Source organism: Acinonyx jubatus, chromosome B1, assembly GCF_027475565.1.
Source record: "Acinonyx jubatus isolate Ajub_Pintada_27869175 chromosome B1, VMU_Ajub_asm_v1.0, whole genome shotgun sequence".
NCBI classification, from domain to species: domain Eukaryota; kingdom Metazoa; phylum Chordata; class Mammalia; order Carnivora; family Felidae; genus Acinonyx; species Acinonyx jubatus.
In genome coordinates, this window is record NC_069382.1 from 68363752 (window position 1) to 68377076 (window position 13325).

Genomic DNA, 13325 nt, shown 5'->3' on the forward strand with positions numbered 1-13325 from the left:
TCCATAAAAGGGAGAAATATCAGTGAACACACCCTAAACTGACAGCAATCATAGAATTAATAGAGAGGACTTAAAACAACTAAGAAAAACACATTCAAGTATTTAAAGGAAAATATGAACATCATGATGATAGAAATTAGGGACATATATGAACGGACCAAATGTAATATCTAGAGCTTTGTATCTCTCATACACTACATGAGAATAAAAATTAGATAGTTTCAACAGCAGGCATGGAACTGCAGAAGAAAAGATTTGTGAACTTGAAGACATGGAAATAAAACTTCTCTAACATGATGCCCCCACACACCCAGGGAAAAATATAAAAAGACTAAAAACATATAAATAGTGCCTTTGGGACCTGTTATACTAAATCATCATCTCACATGTCGGTGATGCAAAATGGTCTAAAAATGTGAAATTAGAGTTCCAGGAAGAGTATTGGGAGGCAGATAAAAAATTAAAGAAGTAATGGCCAAAATGTTCCCAAATTTGGTAAATACTAGATATATTCACTTCCTAGAAGTTCCGCAAGTCCTGATTAGGCTAACTATCAAGAAAAAAATACCTAGGCACATCATAATCAAATTGTTAAATACCCACAATAAATGAATATCTCTACACAAGTCAGAGCAAAAGTCAAATTATTTAGAGAGGAACAAAGATCACAGAGGCCAGAAAATAATGTGCTAACATCTTCAAAGTGCTAAGAGAAAAAGATGCAGAATTCTATACCCAACAAAAATGTACTTCAGAAAGTAAAGCAAAATGAAGCTTTTAAAAAAAATTAATGATTTATTTATTTTTGAGAGAGAGAGAGAGAGAGAGAGAGAGAGAGAGAGAGAACAAGTGGGGGAGGGGCAGAGAGGGAGGGAGACAGGGAGACACAGAATCCGAAGCAGGCTCCAGGCTCTGAGCTGTCAGCACAGAGTCCGACACAGGGTTCAAACTCATGAGCTATGAGATCATGACCTGAGCCAAATTTGGATGCTTAATGGACTGAGCCACCCAGGCACTCCCAAATGAAGAATTTTTAAATAAACAAAAACAGAGAATTTATCACCAGCAGTACAGAAAATATTTAAGAGAATTCTTCAGGTGAAAGGACAATGATGTAAAATGGAAACTTGGATTTACTGAAAATAATAATGTTGGAAATAGTAAACATATGAGTAAATACAAAATACTTTTCTTATCTTAAATATCTATCAAATATATGACATTTTAAAACAAAAGCAACAAAAAACGTGGAGTTTGTCATATGTATATAGCATATGTTATAAATCACATGTATGAAAACTAAAGTAGAAGGAATGAGAAGAGATAATTATAATTTTTGTAACGTTTTATGTGAAGTACTATAACATTATCTGAAGGCAAAGTGCAATCAGTTAAAGACACATGTGAAAATCCTACAAAATCAGCTAAAAATAAAACAAAAAGCCATTGCTATAAAGCAATAGAAAAAATAAAAGGAATATAAAAAAAATGAGACGAGAAGAGGAAAAATAGCAGAGGTACAAATACAAAACAAATAACAGAGTCATAGCTTTTAACTGAATGAGATCTGTAATTAGTTTAAGGAAAGTAATATAAAGACTCCATGTAAAAGGGAGAGGATATCAGACGATAAAATAACAAGACCTAATTATATACTTCCTATAAAAAGTGCATTTCAAATGTCAAGACACTGTTAAGTTTTATAATAAATACACAATAAATATAAATATGTATCTTTATATCATATTCCCCTAATAATAAGAAAGGTGACATACCTATATTGATACTAGAGAAAGTGAACTTTAGGGTAGGGAATTATACATGGAAGAAAGAATATTTCAAGTGATAAAGTGGAAATTAATTAAAGTATTACAACCCTAAACATGTATACTTCCAAAAAGAGAACTTCAAAATGCACAAAGCAGAAACTGACTGAACTGAAGAAGAAAATTTTAAAAACCTACAATTTTACGTGGAGGCTACAATTTTTCTTCAGTAATTGATAAAGAAGACTTAATCATCAGTATTAATCAATGTAAGTTAATTGATATTGTGGAATTTTCCATTCAGAAACAGAACAAACATTCTTCTCAATAGCATATGAACCATTCACCAAGATGGATACTATGCCGGGGTATAAGACATGTCTTAATAAAACAAAGAACTATAATTATAAAAATTATATCTGCATGTAATAGAATTAAAGTTTTAATTAACTGCAAAAATCTATCTACAAAATTTCCTCAAACATGGACATTTATCAACACACTTGTAAGTAACCATGAGTCAAGGGAGAGTCGCAAAGGTATTAGAAATACCCCAATTTGAATAAAAATAAAAACATAACGTCAAAATTTGTGAGATAGGGCTAAAATAATGCTTGGAGGGAAATATAACACTTTAAATCTTTATATCAGAAAAAAAAAGAAAGGTCTAAAATAATCTATATTAACACCTAAAGAATTGAGGAAATTAAATTCAAAGTTAATAGAAGGAAGAAAATAAAAATGATAATAAAAATAAATGTGGAAATCAATGAACTAGAAGACACATAATTAATAGAGAAAAAATAATAAAACCAAAGAATTTTTTCAAAGGTCAAAAAATAATAAATTTCTGGCTGGACTATGAGAAAGCAACAAAGTAAAGACACTAATTATCACTATCAAGAATGAAGGAGATTTTATCTAGATTTTACAGATATTATTTTACTAATGTAAAATTACTTTACATTACCTTTACTAAGGTAATGTTATGAACAACTCTGTGCCAATAAATATGACAAGTATATAAAATATTTAAATTATTAGAAAGGTGTAAATTACCCAAATGGTCAGTCTCTAAATGATTTATCAATATAATAATATTCTGTATTCTGTTCCATCATGGAAAAATAGTGAAAAGTTAAAATACTTTTTGGCATTAATATCTATGGTTAATTTCCATACCCCTGTGTTAATATTCTTAGATTGTATTTATTAACTTTCTAGAAAGAATAATGTCTATGCTATTATATACATGATTGATGCTCAACATCATCATTTACTAGGAATATAAAATACAACCATTATAGGATACCAGTACATAGTCAGTAAAGAAAAACACTGACAATACCATTTGTTGGAGAGAACATGAAGCAACTTCCTCAACTCTCATGCAACGCTGGTGGAAGAGAACATGGTAAAACTACCATGGAAAACAATTTGGCAACATACGTGTAGCACACAACCTAACCATTGCACTCTTAGGTCTATATTCAAGTGAAATTACAGCATATGTTTACACATATGTTCCAGCCCAGAACTGGATGGCAACAGGTGAATATTTAATGAATATTTAACTATGTTTTTCATATTAACCTCCAAAATAAAAACAAGCCAAATATCCATCAATAAATGAATGGGTAAACAAATGCAATGCATAAACAAAATTGTGATGCATGAAATGAAATACTACTCATGAATAAAAAAATAACTCCTGATAAACACAACATGCATAATTTTTAAAAATGTTATGTGGAGAGAAATGAAGTTGACATGAAAGAGTATACATAGTGTATAAGTACATTTATATGAAATTCTTTTTTTTTAAATTTTATTTATTATGAAAGCGGGGGAGGGCCAGAGAGACAGGGAGAGAGAGAATCCCAGGAAAGTTCCATGCTGTCTGTGGAGCCTCATGTGGGGCTTGATCCCACAAACCGTGAGATCATGACCTGAGCCAGATCAAGAGTCAGATGTTTAACTGAGCTACCCAGGCGCCCTCATTTATATGAAATTCTATAACATGGAAAATTAATCTCTAGTGACAGAAAGAAGGTCATGCTAACCTTGAGTCAGGGTTATAGGGTGGGTATATTTACCACCAAAGAGGATAAGGGAGGGAAGTGTTCTGCATCTTGATTGTGGTGTATCCAGTGTCAAAACCCATCAGTCTGTAGACTTAAAATGAATATGTTTTATTCTGTATAAAGTAGTCCTCAACAGAATTAAGTGACAAAAATATAAAAGGAAAAAGAAACAAATCACTGGAAGTTTTTCTCAGTATTCAAATGTTCTAATATATACGAAAAAACAAGATATCAAGTTTAAGATTAACGAGTATGAAATCCACATTCTAAAGACAAGATCATTAAAACCTAAATCTAATTGTTTACACTATAACTTATGTAAGGATCAGTGTATATTTCCTTGACCTTAGTCAAACACCATATAATAAAAATTTAGTAAACATGACTTTGTCTTCTGTCCCAAATGAAGTCAGGGATAAAGGAAATAAAGGGGAAAGAGGTGAAATGAGTGAAATGAAGAAATAAAGTTGTGTTATATAATTATAGTGTTACCATAGATTACATACTGCTCAAAAACCCCTGAATCCTGTGGAGATAAGAAAAGAGATCATTGCTTGGGTCAGTGGCCTAAAGTAAAATATTGATTTTCAAATTATGCTATGTTACCTGGGACCCATACTTGAAAATGCCTATATTTGTCTCATATATGCCTTTGGGGTAGAGTCTCCAAAGACAGAACAGTTTACTCAGAGGAAGAAGTCACATGTAGACACTTAGCCTTATGGAGCTATTTGGGGTACCCATGTGGGATACCCACACGGTAGGGATATGGAAGTGATATGCTGAGATTTGAAAATAAATATCAAAACTTTACATCTACTTGATCTAAAATTTTCAAGTAAGATTTTTAATAATTAATATGTGGATGGAAAATTTTATTTTCCAAATATGAATGGTTTTAGGTAGGTCACTACAGTAATCACTACTTCCTGGATTATATCTTCCCGCTTCTCATATTTTCTTTATCTGTCTAGGCCCTTCGAGTATTTGACTTTCACTGTGAGGACACAGGCAATGATTCTGCCATTGTATTCTGAGGGAAACTTGAATTTTTCTAGCCTTACAAAGAAGGAAAGGATTTTTTTTCCCCCACATATAAAGATTTCTCTTAATAGAGCACTCACTCAAAAACCAAACATAGCAGTTCGAGCCAGGACTGGTAAGTGGAGGGAGCTGAGTGCACACAAACTCATGGCGGTAATTTGTTTAGTGGAAGCATCTCCTATGTGATTTTTAAGGTCAATAAAGGAGATTCTTACCATTGGGCTTTAACTCTCTTAAGTAGCTTCTGTAGCTTCCCAGAGAGGAAGTCTAGCTTTCTGCCCCTGCTGACAAGGAATGCCCGGCACATGAACTACTGCACAAGTTCAGAAGAACAAAATCATTCTCTAGAAATATAATTCTTTTTTTCAGAAAGTGGGGCAAATCCAGAAGATATATTTTTAAATGGCAGTGAAGTATTAGATTATAATATATACAAATATGTCAAAATTCCATTTGCTACTTCAGTTTATTTTGAATTGCAATCAATATTCTTAAGTGTATCAGCACCCTGACTTTGGAGTTTCTAGAAAGAAATGATTTAGTAGAATCAGAAAGCACATTTCTGTGTTCAATAGCTGTTTACTTAAATGCACACTGCAGTTTTCAGAAGTGGTTTTCCCTCATTGCCTGTATTTGCATAATGTTTACTGCCAGGAAGGTTATTTAAGAGCAGTGAAATTCCAAGTTTGAAGTGTGCTCTTTAATCAAGACACTGGTTACTGCATCTGGAATCATTTGATTATTTAGAGAAGTCTAATATGGTGCACGATCTCTGTAACTTTTCACCAATGTTGTTTCTAAAAAACGAAGAAAACAGGTTTTAGAATAATGCTACTTTTAATTTGTAGTGTATATGCATTCTCAGACCATCGCTTATCTGATTCAAAGATGGTTATATAATTGGAATCTGTTTTTCTGCAGAAGGATGTTGTCATCTTGTCAAGCAGAGGAAGTAAGAGATTTGGAACCGTGAATAAGAGATATTTTATTCCTGGCTCTACATTCACTCTTTGGAAAATCTTAGGCAAATATATCATTTCCTTTTCCATCTATAATCTAAAATGCAAATAGAGCAATAATATTGTTCATCAGACACGAAAGAGATTTATCTTGCATTAGTTTATTTCTCTGAAAATGAAAACACCATGCAGGGTTTTAAATAGACCCCTGTGATTTTTAATCTGTCTATTCTTACACATACAGAGAATTCAACTATTGTCTCCTTTTTAAATATTTTCATTCATTTTTATTTGTAAAAATACAAAATCTTACATTATATTGTGTTGACAATAAAATTCTAAAATTAGAATTATGTACATTTCCTTAAACATACGTCATCAAGTTTGTTTCCTGAATCTGGGGAATGGAGAAATCCACTTAACAATTCTCACAATTGTTCATCAAACTCTCTTCTCTCTGGAAGGGAATGGAGCCTCTATTTGTAATGCAGAATTCCAACTGGCACCAACGACTGCAGAGTCTGTCAAAAAGGAAGCTGATTGACCATATTTTAAGAAGAAATTTTTCTTTTTACAAATGATGAAAACATTAGTGATTATAATTAACAATTTTAACCTTTATTTTTATTTTCAGAATCCTCAGGTCTATACCTGGTAAATTTCCTTTAATATTCCTGTTGAGTGCCTTCATAAAATGTTTCAGGAGATACCACAGTTATGTTCTATGTGACTTTTGTTCTGTATCTGTTTACTTTGTTCCTAATGGACCCAGAAGATAAAAATTTATCATCTATATGATTTCTTACTTCTAAAGCTAAGAACTCTTTTTAAATTCAAAATCCGTAAACATACGCCCACCCACACAAACACACACATATGCATACATAGTATCTCTCATAAGGGAATTATATTCCTGGGCTACCAAGGCACCCCAAATTTCAACTTTCCCAATAACGTCCTTATTTTTCATCTAAATCAGTCAGTGAATATTTATTCTATGCACATACATATTCAAGATTTTAAGTTAGGTTTATATTTTCTATAAGATATAATCTCAAAGTCATAAGTAAATAGTCTGGAGTGGAAGAATTTTCAGAGATATCTATGCAAATTATAATAAATCTCTTTTTTTAAAGACACCATCAGAAATTCTACTTTGTAATGAATACAAACAGTATAAATATAACCTTTACTTATATTTTATAAGTAAAGTACTTACATTTTATGATAAGTAGTAAGTAGATATTTTCCAACTTCTCTTTGCTTTACAAATAAAAGATAATAGCTACATTTGTTCCTGCAGTCACTATTAACAATTTTTTGACTCAAATATTACCATTAACTATATTTAGAATTGAGGCCTCTATTTTCAATTAAAGTTTTAACTAACGTTTTATTAACAAATATGAGATTTTTTTTAAAATTTCCAAGCTTGTCCTCGAAGGATAGAAAAGCTTTTGATAAGCAGGAAGGGAGAAAAGATTCTCTGACTTAAAAAACAAACAAACAAACAAATAAAAGCTCTATTTTCATTTTAAGCTCTATTACTTTCTCTAAAATTGGCCTCTTTGTAACTATATATACACATATACACACAGCAGCAGTTACTGACAAGTACAGCTATTATTCAAATACCTGACACATACATATGCATATCCTTTCTTCCCTTCTGCCAAAGCCCAGTTGTGAAGTCCAGTTCTTTGGTCCAAACTCTGTTTCATTCTTATGAGTGATTTCTCTAACTTTTTTTTTTCTTCCCCTCCCCCATGATCTTCTGTTAAGTTTCTCAGGATCCACATAAGAGTGAAAACATATGATATCTGTCTTTCTATGTATGGCTTATTTCACTTAGCATCACACTCTCCAGTTCCATCCACATTGCTACAAGAGGCCATATTTCATTCTTTCTCATTGCCACGTAGTATTCTATTGTGTATATAAACCACAATTTCTTTATCCATTCATCAGTTGATGGGCATTTAGGCTGTTTCCATAATTTGGCTATTGTTGAAAGTGCTGCTATAAACATTGGGGTACAAGTGCCCCTAGGCATCAGCACTCCTGTATCCCTTGGGTAAATTCCTAGCAGTGCTATTGCTGGGTCATAGGGTAGATCTATTTTTAATTTTTTGAGGAACCTCCACACTGTTTAGAGAGAGGGAGCCAAACCATAAAAGACTCTTAAAAACTGAGAACAATCTGAGGGTTGATGGGGGGTGGGAGGGAGGGGAGGGTGGGTGATGGATATTGAGGAGGGCACCTGTTGGGATGAGCACTGGGTGTTGTATGGAAACCAGTTTGACAATAAATTTTATATTAAAAAAAGAGTGATTTCTCTCTTATGACACATATCTTATGCCATGAAAATTTGATTCTGTCACATAGGACTTCCTAATCTCTCAGGTATTATCTATGGATATGTGAAACCTCAATGAGAATAGAATTCACTGATTTTTGTCTTTGATTGTCTTTTTCTTGAATGTTTTAAAAATTAGTAAAAATTTATCTTTCTATTTTTATTAGTGATAAGGTGTTTTCATCAGTCCAGCTACAGTCTTCTTTGGCATATTTTAATGTTATAAATTAGAGTCAAGATTAATTTGAAATATAACAATGAAATGTTATATTCTCTGAACTCTGAAATATATTTTAACTTTGACTTATTACCATAATTTACTAAACAAATAACCTTTTCCAACACTTACTGGTCAGTAGCATTAGCTGAGAACCTTTTAAAATTACTGATGCCTTGGCCCCCATTTTTCCTGGAGTTGGCATAGACATTTTTTAAGTTTGCCAGGTGCCCCCAATATAAAGCCATAATGAAGGACCAATGAAGCTCTATTGGTCAATATATGGTGGACAAGATACAAACCATTGAAATGCATTCATCTCCATTAATGTAATCATTTAATTTCAGTAAGTCCATAGAACATTTATTGGTCATCTCTCAAATTGGAATTACTGTGCTATGTTCTAAGGAGACAAAGATAAACAAGGCATGGCTTCTAGCAACAAAGAATACTCTCCATGTTTCTGAAGAAATAATGTTTTCTGTTCCATTTCCATCCAAATACATACTCACATCCAATTTCATTTTTTGTATTTACTTCTGAATGAATTCCTTTTTTTAATATAATTTATTGTCAAGTTTGCTAACATACAGCGTATAGAGTGTGCTCCTGGTTTCAGGAGTAGTTTCCTATGATTCATCGCTTACATACAATACCCAGTGCTCATTCCAACAAGTGCCCTCCTCAATGCCCATCAACCATTTTCCCTGTCCCTCAGCCCCGCCCCCATCAACCCTCAGTTTGTTCTTTGTATTTAAGTGCCTTTTATGGCTTGCCTCCCTATTTGAAACTACTTTTTAAATATTTTTTTAACATTTATGTAATTTTGAGATACAGAGTGTGAGTGGGGGAGGGGCAGAGAGAGAGAGGGAGACACAGAATCTGAAGCAGGCCTCAGGCTCTGAGTTGTCAGCACAGAGCCCGATGCGGGGCTGGAACTCACGGACTGCAAGATCATGACCTGAGCCAAAGTCAGATGCTTGACCGACTGAACCACCCAGACTCCCCAAAACTATTTTTTCCCATTCCCTTCCCCATGGTCTTCCGTTAAGTTTCTCAAATTCCACATATGAGTGAAAACATATGATAATCTGTCTTTCTCTGACTGATTTATTTCATTTAGCATAATACTCTCCAGTTCCATCCACATTGTTGTAAATGGCAGGATTTAATTCTTTCTCATTGTCAAGTAGTATTCCATTGTATATATAAACCTCATCTTCTTTATCCATTCATCAATTGATGGACATTTGAGCTCTTTCCATAATTTGGCTATTCTTGATAGTGTTGCTATAAACATTGAGGTACATGTGTCCCTATGAATCAGCATTCCTTTACCCTTTGGATAAATTCTTTGTATTGTTATTTCTGGGTAGTAGGGTAATTCTATTTTTTATTTTTTGAGGAACTTCCACGGTGTTTTCCAGAGTGGCTGCACCAGTTTGCATTCCCACCAACAGTGGAAGAGGGCTTCCTATTCTCCACATCCTCACTGACATCTGTTGTTTCCTGAATTATTAATTTTAGACATTCTGACCAGTGAGGTGGTATCTCAATTTGGTTTTGGTTTGTATTTCCTTGATGATGAGCGATCCTGAGCATTCTTTCATATGTCTGTTGGCCATCTGGATGTCTTCTTTGGAAAAGTGTCTATTCATGTCTTCTGCCCATTTCCTCACTGGATTATTTGTTTTTTGGGTGTTGAATTTGGCAAGTTCTTTATAGATTTTGGATACTAACACTTTATCTGATATGTCATTTGCAAATATCTTCTCCCATTTCATCGGTTGCCTTTTAGTTTTGTTGATTGTTTCCTTTGCAGTGCAGAAGATTTTTATTTTGATGAGGTCCCAATAGTTCATTTTTGCTTTTATGTCCCTTGCCTCTGGAGACGTGTTGAGTAAGAAGTTATGATGGCTAAAGTCAAAGAGGTTGTTGCCTGTTTTCTCCTCTAGGGTTTTGATGGTTTCCTGTCTCACATTTAGGTCTTTAATCCATTTTGAGTCTATTTTTGTGTATGGTGTAAGAAAGTGGTCCAGTTTCATTCTTCTGTATGTTGCTGTCCAATTCTCCAAGCACCATTTGCTAAAGAAACTGTCATTTTTCCATTGGATACTCTTTCCTGCTTTGTCAAAGATTAGTTGGCCATATATTTCTGGGTCCAATTCTGGGTTCTTTATTCTATTCCATTGGTCTATGTGTCTGTTTTCGTGCCAATACCATACTGTCTTGATGATTACAGCTTTGTAGTAGAGGCTAAAGTCTGAGATTGTGATGCCTCTAGCTTGGGCTGTCATTTTCAACATTACTTTGGCTATTCGGGGTCTCTTGTGATTCCATACAAATTTTAGGATTATTTGTTTTAGCTCTTAGAACGCTGGACTTCTTCATGAATTCTAAGGGCAAGCAACATTATTTTAGATGATACGTAGAATTCTTAGATATGTTTATCATTCACCCCTTTTTTCAAATTTTAAAGACAGAGAGAGAGTGTGTGAGTGTGGGAGAGTGCCAGAGGGAGGGAGAGACAGAATTTCAAGCAGGCTCCATCAGTATGGAGTTCTGTGAGGGGCTCAATCCCACAACCCTGGGATAATGATGTGAGCTGAAATCAAGAGTTGGATGCTCAACCAACTTGCCATCCAGGAGCTCCATCATTCACCATTTTAACAATACTATTTGCCTATTTAAACTATTTTATCATTGACAAATACAGTTATATAGTTTGCAAGAATAAAACCCAGAAACTTTTGGACTCTGGCTTCATCTGTAGTGATTAGATGGAGCAAGCAACTATAATTGACAAAGATAATGTCAGAAATCATCTCTCCAACAGGTGAGTAACAATATAGAGAGCTTAGGTTAGATTCTTTGCAAACTGCTTTCAACATTAACGTTCTGTGATTCTAAGAATGTAAATTATGTATGGTCTAGACCTGTCTGTACAATGTGGTAATCACTAGCCCCATATAAATTTTTAAGTCAAGTAAAATTAAATATAATTTAAAAATCAGTTTCTCAGTTGTACTTGCTAGATTTCAAGTGCTTATTAGGCACTGTAGCTAGTGACTGTATGATACTGGATTGTGCAGATTATAGAACATTTCCATCATTGCAAAAAGCTCTATTACACTGCACTGCTCTAGATATTTCTTTTAAAGCAGTAAGCAAAATGAATAGCAAAGCAGGAGAGAAGCTTATATAGAAGTCTCAATAATCTGCTATACATGATACCAAAAACAAGAAGGAGAATATGATCAGTCTTGACCCCCTTTTTAATTGCTATACTTTATAATCCTTCTGATGGAATTTCCTAGAACACATTTACTATTTTATTACCTTTAACCATGAAGTAATCATTGAGAAATGTCAAAAGCTGCTAACATGAGGGAGGCACATATCTTTGTCAATTTACCTGCGTTATCTAGACCTTTCTGTTGATGATTTCAATTTTATTAAGAACATCCACCAAAAAATTGTTATTGGGGCCAAAAACGATGGCTGAGGAGGTGATAAAGTGTCTTGCTAGGTCTGACCCATCAAGAAGAGGCTACAGTAATCATTTAAAATCTATTTATATTGTGCCTGAAGTTTCCATTTAGCCTGTTGCAAGCATTTGATATATGGCTGCTGTAACCACAGAAGCAGTGCTCTTGTCTACAGAGCTGCTCACAGCCCGACAGTCAGGTCAGCGCCTGGGCAGTGGTAAATAACACTGATGAAGAATAGGCTGATGAAGAGTGAGCAATGACTGTTCAATTGGAAGATCAATAAGTCACTTCCCATATACATAAATGGTTGCAAATGAGAAATTCATGGTTGTTTATCTTGTTTTTTTAACAGATTGCAGCCAAAACAAAAATCAATGGATACATGCTGAGCCAAAAGAGACTGAATTTAAAAGAAGATGATGGTGACATCTTTCAAGAAGTCTTTCTAAATAAAGCACACATGCCCACCCTCAGGTCTGTGGGTAGTTGATAATCTGTAGCAGAGGGTTTTGGCTTACCTATCCTTAATATTCAACCTCACTGTTGGGAAGCTGCTGACTAAGGGTATAAAAATGTAAATGCAAAAGCAATTGATCATTTTCATCCCTAATTCCTGTGATTCTACCATCCCACTAAAAAGGCCAAAAGATTAAAAACTGGATGAATCACTCTTTAGTCTTTCCTCTACAATAAAAGCATCCAGGCGGCAGTGGGTGTAAGTATCATTTTAAAGGAAGGAGTGTGAGTGGGAGAGCAATATAATTTCACTGAAGATGAAAGAGTCTTTGGAACTGCACCTGTCAACAGAATCTGTTTTAAATGTGCTTGCAGACAAAGTTTAAATGGTTTAGCCAGTACCAAGAGAGGTGTTATTAACAGTAGATAATGGAAAATAATCTCTGAAAAGTATTTGCTCTTCTACTTGATATGCACTTTGTGCAACATCCAACCAGAACAGGCATTTTATATTTCTCATGCCCTCATAATTTAATTATGTTGTATGTTTACATAGTTTACGAAAGGAATTTATGATGTATTCAGAATGTTTTGCAGGGAAGGAGATTTTCATTTGTTCCAGTTTATTTGCAGTAAAGAAAAAATTTACATTACAAATAAATTTCTCTCCATAGAACAAGAAAATAGAGGCACAGACTGAATAATGTATTAGTCAAGCTAGGCTCAGTTCTGCTATAACAAAAACTGACCTGTAGGTCTCATTGACACAGGACAGTGATGCTCAGTTTCATATTTATCACTGTCCAGCGCTTTGTTCAGAGTCACCATCACCTGAGACCTAGACTGTAGGATCAGTGCAACTGGGGACACTGCCAAGCTCAAGGGAAACGGGAAATAACAAGGTGGAAAACCATGTGATGGTTTGTAAATCTTCTGTTTGGAAATGGCACAT